Raw genomic sequence first — 19,858 nt, forward strand, 5'->3', positions numbered from 1 at the left:
TTTGTCCCACCTAACCTATAAATTAAGGTGTAGCTGGGTCTCAGCTTGAGCACGGGCCATGTCCACTCATGGATCTAGGCATGTCTGAGGGTGTCTGGAAAACTGCAGCCTCAGGCCTGATGGAACTCTATTTTGGGGGATATGGAGAATCCTCCTCTGAAATAAATCATGTCTCTACTTATGGGATCCAAACAGATACATCTCAGCATGTCTGGAAAACCAATAGAGTGACCTCAGTTTTTAGGAAGTGGATAGCATCAGATTCCTAAGGGAAAAATATTATCCTTTAGTGAGAAGGCATCCCACTTAAAGCTCTTAATAGAGTGACAAACTTCACCTTCACAGGTCAGAGAGAGAGAGTGCTCTGAATATAGCACGGGGGTTGCCATTTGGGTTTGTCTCCTAGCTTGCAAAGGCTGTGTCTTTGGAGCACAGAGTTGCCATATATGAAAACAGAACTAACTACTTTATTTGAATCTCTTCATTTAAACATTTTGGTAACACCCCCAACCCTTCATTCTGGGAAATTTACACAAAAGGAATAGAAATACTCTCCTCCATTTGACCACAAACTTGTGTTGAAGCTTTGGCATGTTCAAGTCTCTGGGTCACTGAAGGTGAGCCTGGGCAGTAAAACAATCATGAGCCTGGGTCTAGAACTTGATTGGATATCATAGAGGAGCCATGAACCCTGGACTGCCTCGTGCCTAGGTGTAGAACTCTGCATGAGTGGATTTGTTCAGGAGTTGGACCTGCCTGTGGATTTACAGAAGTTACATGAAGTCTTAAAGGTAGCTGGTGTTAGTCCGACAGAGGCAAAATATTACACAATTTTTGGCTCGTCACGTAAGTGTGATCTAGAGGCAGACGGAGTGAGTGGAGAAATGATGGAGACAAGGCTGAGGAGGGTGATGGGGGAAGATCATGGGCAAACTCGTAGCCAGTCCAAGGGAGCTTGACTTGATTGTGAAGACAGGTCAGATTGTGTTTAGAAAAGGTCATTTTGGAGGCTGGTAGATAACTGATTGGAGATAGGTAAAACTGAAGGAGGGGAAACTAATTACATGTCACTCTTCTCAATAGCTCTAGGACTGTTGCTGACTATGGAATATGCCTGGTCTTAGAAGTGGTAGAATTTTCTCCCCAGGTCCTCTATTTGGATGGGCTAACTGTCTGGGGAGTAAAGTGAAACTTAGTCTTTATCTTGAAGTATCTTTTGATGACTATTTTCCAGTCATCAAAGAGTCAGCTATTTATTTAATATTTATTTATTTATTTATTTATTTTGCTTTTTAGGGCTGCACCTATGGCATATGGAAGTTCCTTGGCTAGGGGTCAAATTAGAGGTGCAGCTGCCAGCCTACACCATTGCCACAGAAACACCGGATCTGAGCTTTGTCTGTGATCTACATCACAGCTCATGGCAATGCCAGATCCTTAATCCACTGAGCGAGGGCAAGGATTGAACTTGCATCCTCCTGGATACTAGTCAGGTTTGTAACCCACTGAGCCACAACGGGAACTCTCCAAAGAGTCCTTTAAATTAGACACCTTTGTTGAAGAATCTTTCATTTTATGAGCCCTGATAATCAAAGCTTATGTATCAAGAACTAATTTCTGCCTTTATTACAGGCTTCTAGAAGACCTGATTATTTGGGCACAGTAGTTAATAAAGAAACAGTGAATGAAATCTGATCCACTTATATTCTCACCCCTTCCATGTTTTCTTCATTTTGCGCTGAAGTAATAAGAATACTCTTTTGCTTTAAATTTGTTTGCTTTTTAGTGCACCTAGTAATGTTTAGTAATAACTTTACACCTAGTAGTGTTACAACCATCAGCTCTCCTTTGATTGAAACACATACCCCCCCACATCACTTACATACCATCCCATCAGAAACAGTAGTTCATTATGACAGAAAATCAGGATCTTTAAAGAAGTAACAAGATATGCAGTTTGAAAATTTTCATATAGAAATGTTATTCTTTCTAGAAGGGCTTACAGGATGGAGGCCCATTATCCCTTTGTGTCACCTTCAGTATCCACCTATGCTGGCCTTTAAAAAAGGAAAATATTTATTTGATCACTATCTCTGTGCTACACATGGAAATTTTGCATGTGTGGCAATGAGAACACTAAATGGGAATCCAAACACAAAGAATTACTCTAAACAAATGTATAATTGATGTTATTATTGTCATCCATTCGAAATGCCACTGGGATCGTCAGAGGATGGAAGGGTGGTTGTCATGGCTGATTGTAGTGATATAATGAGGGAATTGCTGGTAACTGATGAATTTATTGTAGTTTTTAGCTACTTACATGTTTTTATGACTAATAGCTATTTTAAGAGGTTGAATTGAAATTGGGCCATTATAATATTATCTTTGAAAAAGATAATTGAGCTCCTTAATGCTTTAGATAGATCAACTTTAAGAATATCATCCAGCTGATTTGTGGTCATATAATTTTTCAGAAAGCTTTTCTCCAAACAAGATTATATATGTAAAGAAATGCTCAAACCTTCCATGGAGCTTCAAATTCTCTCCTACTCAAATGCCACATTTCCTCAGAAATAGCTTAACAATTTATGGTCAAGCCATAGGCAAGGACTATTCTTTTCATACTTCTAGGAAAGAAATTTCCTCTGTCTCATTTTTGTTTGTACAAAAAATGGTTAAAATGGGACAATACCGTTTTTTTACCCTGAATGGTGACTGCCAGCTATTAAAATGCTAATTTCCCCCAAAATACAAAAAAACCCAAATAGGAGAGCCAAAGACAGCCAGGAAACAAGAGAAATGAAGTCTATGGAGTGATTAATCATTTGATTAACCAGGTAAGTCTCTGGCACATTACTAATTAGCCACTTACAAAGCCCTGGACTGAGAATCCCTGGTTTGATTAAAGAGGTGCTGAGCCATTCAAACCCTGATGCTTGAGCTCCTTTCATAAAACAAAATATGACTTTCATGCTAAGCTCATTTCTTTAATCCAGCTGTGATTTCTCAGGCCTCTGACACTCAGGCCTAGGCACATAAATCAAAAATTAAATTCCACACTGTCCTCATGAATGTTCAGAGACTAGGATCTATATTTTAGGACACTTTTTTTTCTAAATTGAAAAGGGGTGTTTACATTCAGAGGTTGCAGGAATTACCTGTTGGCTATCTTAAAGCTATTGTTTTTGATGACCCTTTAGGTTATCTGGAGGCATGGGTAGAAGAAGACTTGGCCTTGGGAGGACGTATAAATCTGCCCTCTCTCCACTCTATTCTTCTGGGAGGGTTAATGACCTGTGAGAAAGGATACTTGACATTAATAACAAAGATCTCAACTTTACTAGGGAGTCTGCCTTTAAAATATACTCAAAGATGATTGCTTCTTTTTGTTTGTTTGTTTTTCAGTGCTGCATCCATGGCATATGGAAGTTCCCAGGCTACGGGTTGAATTGGAGCTATAGCTGCCCGCCTAGCCACAGCCACAGCAACATGGGATCTGAGCCGTGTCTGCAACCTACACCACAGCTCAGGGCAACGCTGGATCCTTTACCTGCTGAGTGAGGTCAGGGATCAAATGTGCATCCTTGTGGATCCTGGTCGGGTTTGTTAACCGCTGAACCATGAGGGAACTCCAGATGATTGTTTCTTGATGAAATATTTCTGTTCTTAGTCACGTGAAAGCTTTTGTTTTTCCCCCTAGATTGAAACATCCATCTTCTCTGTGGTATTCAGTGAAGGCCACCCTTACAACTTAAAGGACAAGAGGTATAGTGGATTCTTCCTGATTTTACTTTGAATCCTCATACAGGATATTTGCTACTTTACTCTTAAGTTTGCTTAAAACATCTGAAGATACTGTGTCAGGTACTCTCCCTGTACTAATGAATTCCTCAGGTCTAAGGGAGTTTTCTTTGTGATTATTGCAAGAATAGAGAAACTAAAAGAAATGTATGGCTAGATTAGCTGAGGTATAGGGGTGAGACCAAATCCAAATTCTTACCCTATGATATTCCAGGTTGATCACATCATGTCTGGATAGTGTCTCCATTGTGGGTGATATATATATATATATCGAGAGAGAGAGAGAGAGAGAGAAGAGAGAGACAGAGAGAGACAGAGAGACAGAGAGACAGAGAGACAGAGACAGAGACAGAGAGAGACACACACACATACACACACACAAGCACACAAATACTCCTTCCCATATATATATATATGCATACACACACACATATATATACATACACACATACCTCTTTTATTTTTTATTTTTATTTATTTTTTAGATTCTACATATAAGTGATACCATATGATATTTAGGTTTCTTTGGCTTACTTCACTTAGTATGATAATCTCTATGTCCACCCATGTTGCTACAAATGGCATTATTTCCTTCTTTATTATGGCTGAGTCCATTGTATATACGTACCACATTTTCCTTATCATTCATCTGTTGTTAGACATTTACTTTTCTTCCATGTCTTGGCTATTGTAAATAGTGCTGCAATGAACATCGGGGGCCATGTATCTTTTTGAATTGTGTTTTTCTCCAGATACATGCCCAGGACTGGAATTGAAAGATCATATGGTAGCTCCATTATTAGTTTTTAAAGGAACCTCCCTACTGTTCTACATAGGTTCATTTACATTGTGGGTGACATGTTTTGAAAGGATATTGAAAAAAATAGCTCACCTAGTGAAGACCAGGAAAGAGAGGATTATTTGGGGGAACTTTTGTCCTTGGGGGAATAGCTAAGAAACCAGAGGAGACTGGAGTGGAAGTGGAGGAACATGGCACTTACCTTTAAATAGCCGAAAGGTGTTGTGTTACATTGTATGAAGTATATTCTTATCCACATGAATCCCCAACAGGTAGCACAGTGCCCGGTAAAGAGCAATTATAAACAGTAATCACCATTTTTTGAGCACATACTATGCACCAGTCATTGCAACTGTGTTTTGCTTGCCTTGTCTAAGTCAGAAATGATTATTATCTTCAATTTATAGCTGAGGAAATCCAGGCTTGGAAAGATCAAGAAACGTATCCCAAGTCACATAATAAATATCTAAGTTAGGATTTAAGCAAAATCTGTTTCCGGGCTCTGAGTCTTTGTCTTCATGGTGCTCTCCTTCTCAAAGGACCTCTCCTGATGCATCAATGAGGATGATATCATTGGGATCTTGGATGGGTGGCCAGATTCTATCACTGCTATCTTTTCCCTTGTGGATGAGGAAATGAGGTTTGGGGAATGGAGTATTCACAGCTAGTATGTTCAGGGGTAGCATTAAAACCTAAACTTTTGTGTACAAAATCCAGCCTCTTGATCATTATGTTCTACTATCCTTTTGGTACAAACTTACACATGCTTGTTTATAATTTTCTCTGAGTGAAATATTGCTATTTCAAGTCTGAATCTCCACTGGATCTACCTTCTTTGGCTTAACTTCCAAAAACTAAGGATTCCCTTGGCTTCTGTACCAGAGTTTTTGGTTTGCTCAGTTCCTCCCTGGATCCTTCATGGACTCTTCTCCAGCTGACCTTCCTTCTGATGGTGGTGAGGATAATATAACCTAAGTTTATGAAGTGTTTTGTCACTGTCAAGATATCAGATACAATACTGAGGCTTATTTAAATGTGGAATTTAAATATTTAAATATTCTTTAGATTTAAATGTTCCTTATAATATTTAAACTTTCCTTGTAAAAATCCCATGAGTAGAATTATTATTGCCTACCTTTCACAGGTTGGCAACCAGTGTCTCAGAGAGGATATATAAGTTTTGCCAGTTTTACAGCTAGTTACTTGATAGCCAATTCAGACTAATAATGTATATTCATTATATATATTCATTATATATATTCTTTATAGCACATGCATGTGAAGAATTTGCTTCATACTTCTTAACTTTGCTTGCTAACTTTTTCCTTCTTTCCCTGCCCCAAAGAGTATGAAAATCCCAGGGCATTACCAGATAACTATCATCCTTTTTATCATCATCAATTTAAGTTGAAAACTGTAGAAAAATATAAATAACACTCATTCTGTTCTTTAAAGAGGAATTCATTATAAAGAAAAGAAACAGAGTCTTATAGAAATGAAGTGACTTTCTCTTGGTCTTCCAACTATATATAATGGGAAGGTATATGGTGAGAAGGCTGTGCCTTGATTTCAGGGCATTCAAGGTTAGATGGCATATATTTTGATACAAGAGCAGATAAATAATCCAGATGTTCGTTAGTGGAGGAGGAATAGACAAAGATGGAAAAATGTTTAAGAAATCTACAAAAGTAGTAAAAAGTCATAGAAATGCCATGGAAGCCTTGCTAAGGCATAACTAAAAAATTTTAGTGATATAAAATATAGATGAGTTGCAGATAAGTTGTATGTATACGTGGATAAAGAAGCCCTTTTTAGTTCAGAGAAGATTTAGTTAAGTGGCCCCTCGATTAAGGAAATGAATTTTTTTTTTTTTTGCTTTTAGGGTTAACACCAGTGGCATACAGAATTTCCTGGGCTAGGGGTCGAATTGGAGCTGCAGCTGCCGGCCTATACCACAGTCATAGCAAGGCCAGATATGAGCCATGTCTGTGACCTGCACTGTAGTTCATGGCAATGCTGGATCCTTAACCCATGGAGCAAGGCCCGGGATTGAACCTGCCTCCTCATGGTTTCATTACCTCTGAGTTACAATGGGAACTCTAAAGAGTCTAAATCTTTATAGGGTCTCCAAGGCTCTGTTGCCTCTCCTTCCTTATTTTCACTCTCCCTATTTGGTTCTTGATACTGCAGCACACTGGCCTTCTTGACATTTCTCAGCTACAGGAAACATGCTCTGATTTCAGGGATTTTGGATTTGCTGTGCTCTCTGCCTCAAACTTTCTAAATCCAGATGTCCACCATGCTTGTCTCCTTGTTTCATTCAAATCTCATCCACCTTAAAACTTTATGCCTTGTCTTGTTTCTCTGCCTTGCACACATCACCATCTGACATGTTTTCTCTCTTTTGTTCAGGTGCCTGTTATCTGTTTTCCTCAACTAGAAATATGAGCCACTGTGTCCCTTTTGCCTGGAACATTTAGTGGACACCTAATGGGCACTTGTAAATTTTATTAAATGAATGAATAAAATGGAATGTCTGAGCCTGTGAACTTGGTCAACCTAAGGGTCTAAGCGATTGTGTCCCTGGAGGTGGTGAGGGGTGAGATGTTGGATAACTGTCTGTCAGGTCTTACAGGCCCAGCTTTCAATAGTGACACCATGTGGCAGGAGAGACAATGCCAACCAAGGGCTGACTGCAGACCTTCCAGTTTTCAGTTGGTCTGGCATGTTTAAGTAGGACTGAGTAAACCCCAGGGATATTGGACAATTTCAGGTGGTGTGTTTTTAAGACTTTAACTCAGTCTATGTTGCAGTAAGGTGAGATAATGACATGGTTTAATATGCAAAAATAGCATAAGGTAGGTAGTGAGGGGGTCTTCCTCTCACCTCTGCCCTTAGTCACCCAGGAACTCTGCTCAGAGGTAAGCGGTATTATCAATTTCTTGTGAGGCCTTCTTGAACTATTTATGCAAGTTTAAACAATTCCATGTAGAGACCTGCATACTTTTTCTCTTTTGCTTATTTTGTACAAAACACAGAATGTTATGCACACTGTTCTGCACCTTGTTTGTATTTTTAAAATTAAGATATAAGGTGTAAGGCACAGAGATCTTGTGTACAGTGTGGTGAATTTTTCTCCCAATATATGCCAAAGTAATAACCTGGATTGAGACATGTGTTACCGAGACCCCAACAACTGCCCTTGTGCCTTTCCCAGTCGCCCTCTGAGATCATTGCCAGCCTTACTTTTATCATTATCTATTATTTTCTCCTGGTCAAAAAGGCCATATGGATGGAATCATGTAGTATGTGCTATTACATTTCTTCTGTTTCCCTCAAGATCGTGTGCTTCTTTAAATATAAAAACACATCTTGATTGTAGGACATAAAATGTTTTCTTGTCCTTTTTTATGATTACGTGGTATCCCATTGTAAGAATGCACCATGTTCTAGTTAACCACTCAGTCCTTATTTAGATGGGATTTGCAATAAAAAGCACAAGCATATGTGTAGGTATATCTGCTTGATGAATACAAGGAAGTGGAATTGCTAGGTCAAATGGTATGTACTGGTGTAATTTTGAAAGGTACTTCCCATTTGTCCTCCCGTGTGTTTATAATAATGTACAATTCCACCAGCAATATCCAAGAATGCTTCATTTCCTTACCATCCAAACATATTTTCAAAATATGGATCATTGCCAATTTGCAAGAGAAAAATGGTGTCCCAGTAATTTTCTCACATGAGTGACATTAGCATTAGTTCTTATTTTAAAAACCCATTTGTATTCTTCTGTAAACTATGTACACTTGAGCATTTTCTGTGGGATTAGAGATACTTTCTACTATTTTTCTCTGAACACTCTTTATATGTTTGGAAAAACAGCTCTTTGATATGATATGAGTTGCAAACATATTTTCCCAAAAATTTCATTTGTCTTCTGACTATTTTTAGCCACTCATAAATATTTTATTTTTATGTGGTCAAATTACTGACCTATTTAAAGTTTCAAGGTTTTGTGTTATTCTTCGTAAAGGCTTCCCTACTCCTAGATTGTTAAAATAAATCATAAATTTTCCTCTAGTCTTTTTTTAGTTTCCTTTTAAATTATTGAAAACTTTGATACTTCTGGAATTAATTTGTGTGTAAGGTATGAAGTAGGAACTAAAATTTTCTCCCATTATAACCTATCACACTAATTCTATTTATTCACTGATAGAGTTTTCCTAAAACTGAAATGCCACTTATTATATACTATCTGTGCATTTGGGTTTATTTCATAATCTCATATTGTTCTATTTGTGTTTGCCACTCTAAGTTATTGTAGGTTTACTATGCTTAATGTCTGGAAGGCTTATAAATAGAAGCATGTCAATACGGAGGTACTGTCTTATTCTTTAATAATGGCAACAGTCTCCATAGCAATCAAGTATAATGATAAAAGAGATATGATTATATTTCATCTCAAATGTAAGGAGAAGAATATTGTAGCTTAGAGAAGAATAAAATGTAGTCATGATAAGGATCTTAGACTAAGATTCTAGAACACATTCCTATTACCCCTAGCTCCAGTATACACATACACTTAGTGGGTAACCTGCCTGGAACAGGTAGAACCATTTGGCTTGAAGATTGTGAGTGATAAACTCTAACCTAAGTGATAAGTTAGAGTTTGATTGTGGAAGCTTTGCTTTTATTCTCAGTCTTTTAAAAGTAATAATGTAAAGAATAGATTTCGTAACTTTTTTAATATTTTAGAATTTCATTTTGTCTTAATTTATGATTTAAAATTTGTTTACTGAAAAAATATTTGTGGAGTATGCATCCATTAGAATGGAGAAAATCCAAAACACTGACAGCACAAAATGCTGGTGAGGATGTGGAACAATGGGAACTCTCATTCATTGCTGAGGAGAATGCAAAATGGCACAGCCACTTTGGAAGACAGTTTCGTAGTTTCTTAGAAAACTAAACATACTCTTACAATATGATTCATCAGTCACATTCTTCGATGTTTACCCAAAGGAACTGAAAACTTATGTCTACACAAAAACCTGCACACAGATGTTTATAGCAGCTTCATTCATGATTGCTGAAACTTGGAAGCAACTAAGATGGTCTTCAGCAGGTAAATGGATAAGTAAACTGTGGTACCTCCAGACATTGGAATATTACTCAGCACTAAAAAAAGAGCTATAAATCTATGAAAACACATGGAGAGACCTTAAATGTATGCTATCAAGTAAAAGAAGGCAATATGTGAAGGCTACATGCTGGATGATTCTAACTATATGGCATTCTAGAAAACGCAAAACTATGGAGACTGTAAGAAATCAATGGTTGCCAGGTGTTGTGGGCAAGGGAGGGATGAATAGGGTGAAAGATAAGAATTTTAGGACGGTGAAACTATTCTCTATGATGCTAAAATGGTGGATACATGTCATTACACATTTGCCAAAACCATTAGACTGTACGACACCAAGAGTGAACCTTAATGTAAACTGTGAACCTTGGGTCACGATGATGTTTCAGTGCAGGTCCATTGATTGTAATAAGTATCCACTCTAGTGTGAGATGTTGATGGTGGGGGAGCCTTGCACTGGGGGGATAGGAGATACATGTACCTTCCTCTCAATTTTGCTGTGAACCTAAAATTATGCTAAAACATAAAATCTATGAAAGAATTTTTAGAAAAAAATCATTGAGTACCCACTGTATTTTAGATATTTTAAAAGTAGTAGTTGGAATTAAATAATAGTCCCTGCCCTCACAGATTTGGGAGTACCAGCCTAAATGTTATGTGATGCCTGACGAGAGTCCTAAACATTCTCAGAGGGAAAGCTGTAAGAGTTGAAAGGGCTTTGGTGCTAGTCATGGGTGGATTTGAATTCTGACCATGCATCTTATAAGCACAACTTTGGGCATATTTTCGAGACTAATTTGTTCAGTTGCAAGAAGAAGAGAAAATATTTCTCTTGTAATATTTTTTCTGAGGATTAGCTGATAATTGTAAGGGGGATGTAGCACCTGACACACAGTAGGAGCTTATTAGAAAGTGTGTCCTTTCTTTGCTTCTGTGTGCAATTCACACTTGGGCAGACCAAAGGGCAACTTAGCTCAGTGAGTGCCAGCTAATGCTTTCTAAATATATCAAGTGCATACCTCAGAGAGAGCTTGCTTGGCCTTGGCAGTTCCCTCCATAATCTTCCCAAATTGCATATGTTCTTTGCAGACTATTAGACACAGACTAAACATTCACCCTCTGCTTCCATCTACCTTTCCTTGGGCTTCTTGTGTTTACTCTCTCCTCTGGCTCTGGGCTGAAAAATAGACTTTGTAAGAAATTTCCACATAAAATGCTCTTCTTTTTAACTAAGAAAATAGATGCTTTTGACAACTGCACATCATTATGATAGTTATACTATGTATAATATTCCTAACATCTGCTTCTCTGTCAGCTTCCCAAGGCCTAACTGACTAATAACATGATGGGCTGATACAAAATCAGCTGTGTCAGTTTCATGCACAGCTCTGCTTCATGGGATGTGGGGGGAGGCACTGGAGGTCAGAGCTGAATATTCACTTTAGGATTAGCCTGAATGGAAACTAAATTTTCTAAGCCAGACAGGAAATGCATGCTGTTCTCAGACAACCAGGCTGGACTATATGTCCTCCTTCCTTGCTCCCAAAGCACCTTGTGTGTTTTCCTCTGGACAGGGAGTGCTGGGCTCTGGAATCTGACTGCCAGGAGATCCTGCTGTGTGGCATTGGGAACTATGTCTAGATACTTATGTCACAACACAACAATGGGAGGAAAAATTATGTATACATGTATGTGTAACTTGGTCCCCATGCTGTACAGTGCAAAAAAAAATAAATAAAAGTTATAAAAAGAAAATAAAAGATACTGCACAGTCAAAAAAAAAAAAAAAAGAAAAACAAAAAAACAAAGCATTCCCGATCTGTGTTAAATTGCTCTGTGCCCTAGCTTTTTCATCTGTAAAATGGGCTTTAATAATAGCGCTTATGGGGTGTTCCCATGTGGCTCAGCAGATTAAGAACCTGACTAGTATCCATGAGGATGTGGGTTTGATCCCTGGCCTCACTCAATGGGTTAAGGATCCAGCATTGCCACGCTGTGGTGTAGTTTGCAGATGCAGTCTGGATCTGATGTTGCTGTGGCTGTAATGTAGGACAGCAGCAGCAGCTCCAATTTATCCCCTGGTCTGGGAACTTCCATATGCTGGGGGCGTGGCCCTAAAAAGAAAAAAGAAAAAAAAAGCTGAATTGTCTTTCTATTTCTAAACAGTTATCCCATTGAATTTGAGATGTATATTTACTTGTGTTTTTACCCCACTAACCCATGAGGTTTGGATGGCAGGAAATGTGTCTTTGTTGCTGTATCATCAGAACTTGGTGTTGGACTTTCATATAGTATGTGCTCAATATTTGTTTAAAAAATAGCAACATAGATGTCTCTATAGCAACATGTTTCTGTCTATTCACACTATACTGCCTCAGTCCCCACATGATTACTAGATCAATGGACCAGAGTGATGTATTAACCATTTGTCCTTTTTAAAAGTCTTTTACTTGAGATATAATTAATATACAACAATCTATACTTGTGAGAGCTTAACTCTGAAACCCAAGACTTTTCATTATGAAAAAAATATGTTCTTATTGTTTAACAAGATTTATTTAGTAGAATTACTTCTTGTGAAATAAGAAAGCACAGCTAGAAGTAAATGGTGAAAACTGCAGGGAAAAAGACAATGAATGGTCTTTCAATAATATGTGTTCCAAAACATTTAGTACAGTTCAAGAGTATCTGTTATGGACAAAATATGGACATTTTGACTTAGTCCAGTGGCAAAATACATGCATTTAGACAGGGACCCAATAGTAAGTAGCCTGACGGACTTTCCTAAAATGAGAGACTGTTCTAGAACTCTTAGGAAAATAAGTTTATGTTGCTTGCCTCAGGTAAAAATCAGCTTTATATTTGTTTTATTAATAGCCCTCTTTGATAATATGTCCTATTTAATTTCACACTGATTGACCTTCTACTATTTTACGACCTTGAACAGGGTTCCTGAAGTTCCTTGTGGAATGACACAGTTTCTAAAATGGCCCCTGTAACAGAAAAATGTTTCTAGAACTTAAATGGCTCGATATCAAGAACATGTTTCATTCGCTCAAATTTCATCTCTATTTGGGAGACAATTTTAGAGTCATAGCAGTGAACTTACAGGAGAATGGAGATCAGACAGTGACTACTTTCTCCCGTGGAATCTTTTATTCAGAAATGCCAGGTACTGGATACAAAGGTTAAACAATATGAACAAAGATTAATGTAATCGGCATCCATAGAATCAACACTTCAAAGTCATGGGGGAAAGCCTAAGAGCATCAACTAAGTCAGAATTTCAGGGGCAGAAAAGTTTACCAGAGAAAGTGGCATCCAAGATGAGATGCAAAGGTCAAGGCAGAGTTAGCCAAGTGCAACTTGGGCATGGAGGGTCCTGGCCAGCATGTATACCACCCAGAGGAGAGAGAAAGTTTGAGTGCTGGGGAATGTACAGGTCATTACTTATGACCGAGTTTGAATGAGAGAAGAGTGTCTCTAGATGAGTATCCAGGGGTGAGGTCACGGAGGGTCTTGCTAGCAGTTATGAGAGTGGGCTTTCTAATAAGGGCAGTGGAAAATCACTGAGGGGGTTTTAAAAAGGATGGGGGCATGAGAAAGTGTTTTCTTTAGAGTGGCCTTTCCGACTACAGTGTGAAGAATGAGTAGAGAAAGAAAGAGAAGAGGCAATGAGATCACTTAGGAAGTTATTGCAATAAAGTTGCCAGGAGTTGGTGATGACTCACATGAACACTATGCTATTAGGGATGGAGAAGAGAAGATAGATTCTAGAGATATTTTAGAGGCTTAATGTGTGGAGCTCAGTGATTTATAGGGTATAAGGAGTGAGAAGGCAGTGAGACACCCAGATTTAAGCAATTGGGTGATGTGGGTGTCATTAATTAAGGAAGAGGAGAGGAGTGTGTTTTTGGGGAAGGAAAATAAATTCAGTTTAGGACATGGTCTAGCCAATCAAGAAGAAAGCCAAGAGATACTAACACCAAAGTCAAGGGGAGAAGGTTTTTCTAAGAGAAAGGAATGGTTAAAATATAAATGCTGGCAAGAAGTCAAATAAAAAAGAAATAAATTAGAAAAGTCTACCAGGGAGATCCAGGTTTCAGTTAGGAAAAACAAAACTGTAGAATTATTAAATAGGTTCTTAATGCAAAAGAGTGAGGTTTCCATGAAGAAGTGTTTCCAGTGCAGAGGTGTGGGAGAGAGGAGCACAGTGGAAAATGGGTTTATGGAAAGTAAAACAGCAACATCAATAATATTCATATTAGTGTGTAACTTGAAAAGTGCTTTACTAGCATTACTGAATTTTATACTCTAACTGTCCCCTGAAATTGGCACTCTCACAAGGTCCCTTTCATAGATGAGAAAATTGAGGTACTGAGAGGCTAAACAAATTTCCCTAAAGTCTCATATCTAGCAAATAACATATCCAAGATTTGAACGCAGATCCTGGCTCAGACTCCTGTTCATAATTACGAGTTATGGTGTTGTCTAGGTGTCATGTACAAAACACTATAAAGAGCAGAATATAGGAAATAACAGAGGACCACAAAGACTTGAGTCTTATGGGAGTTTGACCTTGTGAGTTGCATGATTTGGGATCCCTTGCTGGTTGCCTTCGGATTGGGCTCAACCAATGGGTTATTAGTGGGCAGAAGGGGAGGAGAAGTCACTCCTGTTTTGGCATCCCGTATCTGGCAAGAGCTGTATCCCTCTGGCAGGGCCCTCCTCCTTTAGGGCTCCCATCCATGCTGAGCTCTGGTAGAAGCTTCTACTCCATCCTTTCACTCTGTAGTGGGGAGTAACAGCTGTTGCCGGCCTTGTGGTACCTCACCATTCCTTGCTTATTCCCTGAACGTTACCAACACTTTTCTAAGTAAGGGCTTCATTAGAGCCTCCTCATCTGAATCACCTGGAAATGAATTATGTCTTCCTGAATTATGGAAACAGTAGCCAAGAGGTAATGGGGACATGAAGACTGAAAGATTTAACTGGCTGCAAAGCCTATTTGTTCCATCACCATAAATAACAATGATGAGGATTGCAACACTCACAATTGTTGTCATTTTACAATTTATAAAGTGCTTTCACATGTTATATCATGTGAGTCAAGAAATAATCCCAAATAGTAGGTGCTATTATTTACATTTTAGACACGCAAACTGAAGCTCGGAAAAGTTAATTTGTTCAGGGTCTCCCAGTTGACAGAGTGGAGCCTCCTGAACCGGGCCTCCTGAGACCAAGACCAGCATTCTTTCTACTACATCTTGTCTGCTTTCCATTACTTAGTAAGATGACAGGATGCCTTCCCTGTATAAAGCCTCGTGCAGTGGGCAGGCAAAGAATGTCTAAATCATGTCAGGAATCCCCAAGGACTCAATGCATTTCACACATAGCTAGCTTCACCAGAAACAAAACTTCCCTCCACCTCCTGGGATCTGTCTCAACGTGTGTAGGTTGATGAAGACTAGTAAAGCATGCCAGCTTCACGAACAACATCAGTATAGACTGGGAACGGATAAAAGGTCTCTGGGGGCGGAGAATACCTGGACAAGGTACTAAAAGTCCGTGCACAATGCCAAGAGATCATGCCGATGACTTCATTGGGCTTATGCCTTGGGTCTGCAGCCCTTTCCCAACATATCTGGCCTTTCCCATATGAATACTGCTTATTTCTCAAGTTCCATGCAACCTGATTGGAGATGCAGATTTGATAAGCATCTTCTGAGGGCCTACTCTGTGCCAGATGTTTTAAAATGAAGGATCTTATTTTAATTCACATAGCAGATCAGACAGGGAATGCCATCTTTGCTCAAGGCTATAGGGCTGGTGGGAAGGTGAAGTAAAACCCAGGTCTCCCAGTTCGTTTCATGATTGAATTCTCTCAATTCTGCTACCATAGTTTAGGAAGCAGTTCCTGTAATTTCTTCCCCTTTCTCCACCTTTCCTTAGATATGCCCAGTGGAAACTTAAAGAGGAATCACCTATGCTTGTATTCCCATCAATTTCTCCTTTTATGCCTGTTAGTATTTGTTGTAGGTATCTGGGTGCTCCTATATTGACGATTGTAATATCCTCTTCTTGAATGGATCCTTTAACCATGAAATAGTGTCTTTCTTTGTCTTTCTTTACGGCCTTCATTTTAATGTCTATTTTGTCTGATATGAGTATTGTGTAGCTGGGCCACCATGCTGTACAGTAGAAAATTTACAGAGCACTGTAAACCAGCTATAATGGAAAAAAATTAAAATCATTATATATATATATAAAAAAGAGGAATCAAGTCTATGGCACTGAATCTGTTAATTCAGCCTAAGGGTGTGTGAAGGGGCTCTGCTGAGTAAATAGGGAACAGGGCTGGTGGCATGGAGAGTTATGGCATCCCCAAACCAAGTCATCCCTTTATCTTTCCCTAGATGCATGCAGAGAAAAGAAGAGATCCAAAATTGTTTTTCTGGATTCTGAAGACGTTGGCCTGGAAAACCTCTCCAGTAAAATAGCCTTTGAGAGGTTGTATTCTGATCCAGTGCTCCAGCCTAGGAGTGACTGTGACAGTGACAATCAGTATACACCAGCCATTGTTCTTTTTGTTATCATTTGTTGCCTAAATTATCAGCATAGTGTATCAGCCTCAGAGGTTACATCCTTAATAACAAATGACTCATTTAGACTGCCATCCTTTCGTTTTTATTTTTTTTCATCTTTTGTCTTTTGTCCTTTCAGGGCCACACCGTGGTTCCTGGAGGTTCCCAGGCTAGGGGTCTAATCGGAGCTGTTGCCTCTGGCCTCTGCCAGAGCCCCAGCTACGCAAGGGCAGGGATCAAACCCGCAACCTCATGGTTCCTAGTCGGATTCATTAACCACTGAACCACGATGGGAACTCCGAGACAGTCATTCTTGATAGGAGTCTTCAATTTCCAAGTGTGACAATAACAGCCTGAAGTAGGCAGTGGCAATGATATTATGCAGAGAAGGAGACATCGAGTAAATTCCTAGACATTTTGTATGGAGTTTGTCTTCTCAGTTTGACACAAACTTACTCTCTTGTCATGCAACTTGCTTATGATTCTCTTCCATGCACCCTGGGTTATGGTTGCACCAAATTGCTCAAGCTCTTTGAACACACCATACTTTCATGCCTCTGTGAAGTTTTCCTGCAATGAACTTCCTTTGTTTTCCATTTGAGGAATGTCTGTGTTTATTTTAGGACTCACCTTCTTTCTGGAAACTTCTATGGTCTCCTCTTCTCATCCCCATTCTAGAAATGTTCATTTGTTTTCCTATGCCTCATAAGTAATGATGTCTTACCCTTAGTACAGGGCTTATCACTTTATGGAAACAAAGCTATTTGTATTCTCAACACTCTGATTCACTCTTCTCAGGGGAGATGGCCATTCCAATGTGAGCACTCAGTGGAAGCTGATGCTCGGGTAAGGGATCTAATTCTCCTTCTATGTGTTATGGATTCTGAGATTTGATCATTCTCTGATCCTCACAAAGCTTTCCAGATTGTGGTTACACAATGGCAATTTATATCTCTGCTTTCAGATGGGACCAAGCTTTGGCTGGATGCCTAACAATATAGTGGACATAAATTAACATTGAAGCAATTTACAGTCTGTCATGTCTTATTGCTTAATGAATTTGTCAAAAATCATATTACTCTGAAAATTATGGCAAGCAGGGTCCATGGGGCTTATGTCTTTAAGAGCAAGATTGTTCCAGCCTCACTCAAGCAAAACTGCCTCAGTAGGCTCCTCTTTGGAACATGGATACCAGAATCTCTGAGCACTTCTGTTTATTTATCAAATCTCCATTAACATTTATTTTGCATTAGGGCTACCAGGGATGACCTTGGCCAGTTTGCAAATCCCCAACCCCTGTCCACCTGCTGTCACAGCCAAATAGGATTTAGGGGTCTCTCTAAATGCTTGATTCTGTGCTAATATGATGTCATCCATCCCCAGCTTATGCTCATCCTAGACTTTATTACTCATTTTTAAAACAAAGCTAAAGCCCTGTCCTTTATCATGAGGGCATCAAGCAGAACCCCTTTTTCTCTCTTCCCAACTTCCCCTCACCCTTCTTTCTGTTTTCTTCTTCTTTCCCTATCCATTTGTTCCCTGAACCTCTCCAAACCTTTGTCCCTCTCTGCTTCTCAGGAGATATCCCTGAGAAACTCTTTGCTATTTCACAGTGTAAAAACTTAGATAGACTTGAGTTTCTCTGGGCATTGCTTTTCTGATCTATAAAATGAGATTAATAACAGCTAACTTATCAAGCCACGTGAGTATTAGAATGTCTGGTATCCATCCATCCATCCATCCATCTAAAACATTTGTAAATATTATTTGAGTACCTAAAATGGGTGAGGCCCAATGCTTGGCATTTAGCATACATAGTTGAATTCTATGCTCTACTATCAAGGACCTAGGAGTCTACTGGAGGAACAAATTAAAAGATAACTAAGAGTAAGGTGAGGAGTTCAGTGATTGAGACATGCTCAAACAAGATGACAATTTCACAGCGATCTTCACAGGGCTCCTGGGAGGAGTGTGGAGAGCTGCCAGGGCTTTCTTCTGGGGGGAGGGCTACCCTTAGGTTTGAGGCCATAGTTAATACTCAGAAATGATGATGGTGCCACTTGTGGGAATGGCAGCACTGGCAACAGTAGTTATTATAATCTTTCTCTTTTCTCTGCTTCTTTTTCAGTTTCTTTCTGTGTCTTTCTTTCTTTCTGTGTCTGTCTGTTTTTCCCTTCCTTCCTTCCTTCCTTCCTTCCTTCCTTCCTTCCTTCCTTCCTTCCTTCCTTCCTTCCTTCTCCTCTTTCTTCTTCCTTTCTTTCTTTCTTTCTTTCTTTCTTTCTTTCTTTCTTTCTTTCTTTCTTTCTTTCTTTCATTTTACATCTCTGCATTTCTTCTTTTACACCCTGCCTATCTTATAATTCTTTTGGGAGCATATAACTATGGATTAACTGATGGCTGGCTAGAACACAATTGGATCTTTTTAATGCATGTTTTTCCTAAGGAAAAATTGCCCCAATGGCACCTGAACATATGGAAGAGCTATGGCTGGGTTGCAAACCAGTGGGGGCTGCCCCACGGAGGTGACAGATGCCCCAGGCTCATCCCATGATCTGTCTGGTCGGCCAAATGGAAGCAGGCCAGCCACCGAACAGTTAACTGTGATTCTTTTTTCCCCATTTCATTTCAATCTCTTTGTTCCATGCAACCAAAGAGCTAATGGCTGGCGAATTTATTATGACCCATTGTTTGGCTCATGGAATAAACTGATTCTTCCCCTTTCTGTGTTCTGACTCCCCCCTTTGTCTGCAATTTTATTTTACAGTTCTTTTTGCACACATCCAACACATGCTGAGGTTATTCAAAAGCACAAATTACAGAGAATTCAATTTGCATATCTATTGAGGGTCCAATCCCAGAGTCCTTAGTCAGGCAAAATGCCCAGTGACTCTTACCTCCTTTACTCTGCTCCTTCTTGGCACCAAAATCTGCAGGCTGCCCCTCTGCTGCCTCTAGCAGACCTGGCAAATGGCCTTTAAGAACGATGGAAGCCGAGTCACACTGTAGAGAAAATGAGTTGGGCTTTTGCAAAGTTCCAGCAAAGTTACATGGAGTGTCTTATAGAGCAAGGTGGAGAAGGGGCATTCTGACAAGAGCAAAGTGGGGCCAATTTAGTACTGGTATGACTGGGAAAGTACAGGTGCTGGAGTCACACAGGGTTATGGGTGAATGAATCCCTGCTCTGCCAATTACTTGCTTTAAAAAAAAATTAAACTTTTTATTTTGAGATACTTGTAGATTCACATGTAAGAGATAACTCATGTACCCTACACCGTGTTTCTCCCATCAGTTGGTTTTGACCTCTTAGGTAGTTACTTAATGTAGCTAAGCCTTCTCTTCCTCATCTGTAAAAGGAGCATAATAATAGTACACACCCACATGAGACTGTTTTGAAGAGCATCTGAAATAACATCTCTGGGACATCCCAGCACAGCACTGGTACCCAGCCTGTTCTCAATGAACAGATATTCTCCTCAGAACTAATTGAGGGTAGCTAAATAATTCTGATTAATGGAGGAATCTTGACCT

General features: G+C 39.3%; 1 long non-coding RNA gene across 1 annotated transcript in view; it reads left to right on the forward strand.

The window, feature by feature from the left end:
- The window catches only part of LOC125132057 (uncharacterized), a 137,706-nt gene that overhangs the window by 100,733 nt on the left and 17,115 nt on the right, over positions 1 to 19,858 (forward strand). Inside the window, exon 3 of the long non-coding RNA XR_007136126.1 lies at positions 3,704 to 3,768. This is a non-coding gene — a long non-coding RNA (uncharacterized LOC125132057). The remainder of the gene's footprint in view (positions 1 to 3,703; positions 3,769 to 19,858) is intronic.

Source organism: Phacochoerus africanus, chromosome 8 (genome assembly GCF_016906955.1).
Source record: "Phacochoerus africanus isolate WHEZ1 chromosome 8, ROS_Pafr_v1, whole genome shotgun sequence".
In the NCBI taxonomy this organism is placed as follows: Eukaryota; Metazoa; Chordata; class Mammalia; order Artiodactyla; family Suidae; genus Phacochoerus; species Phacochoerus africanus.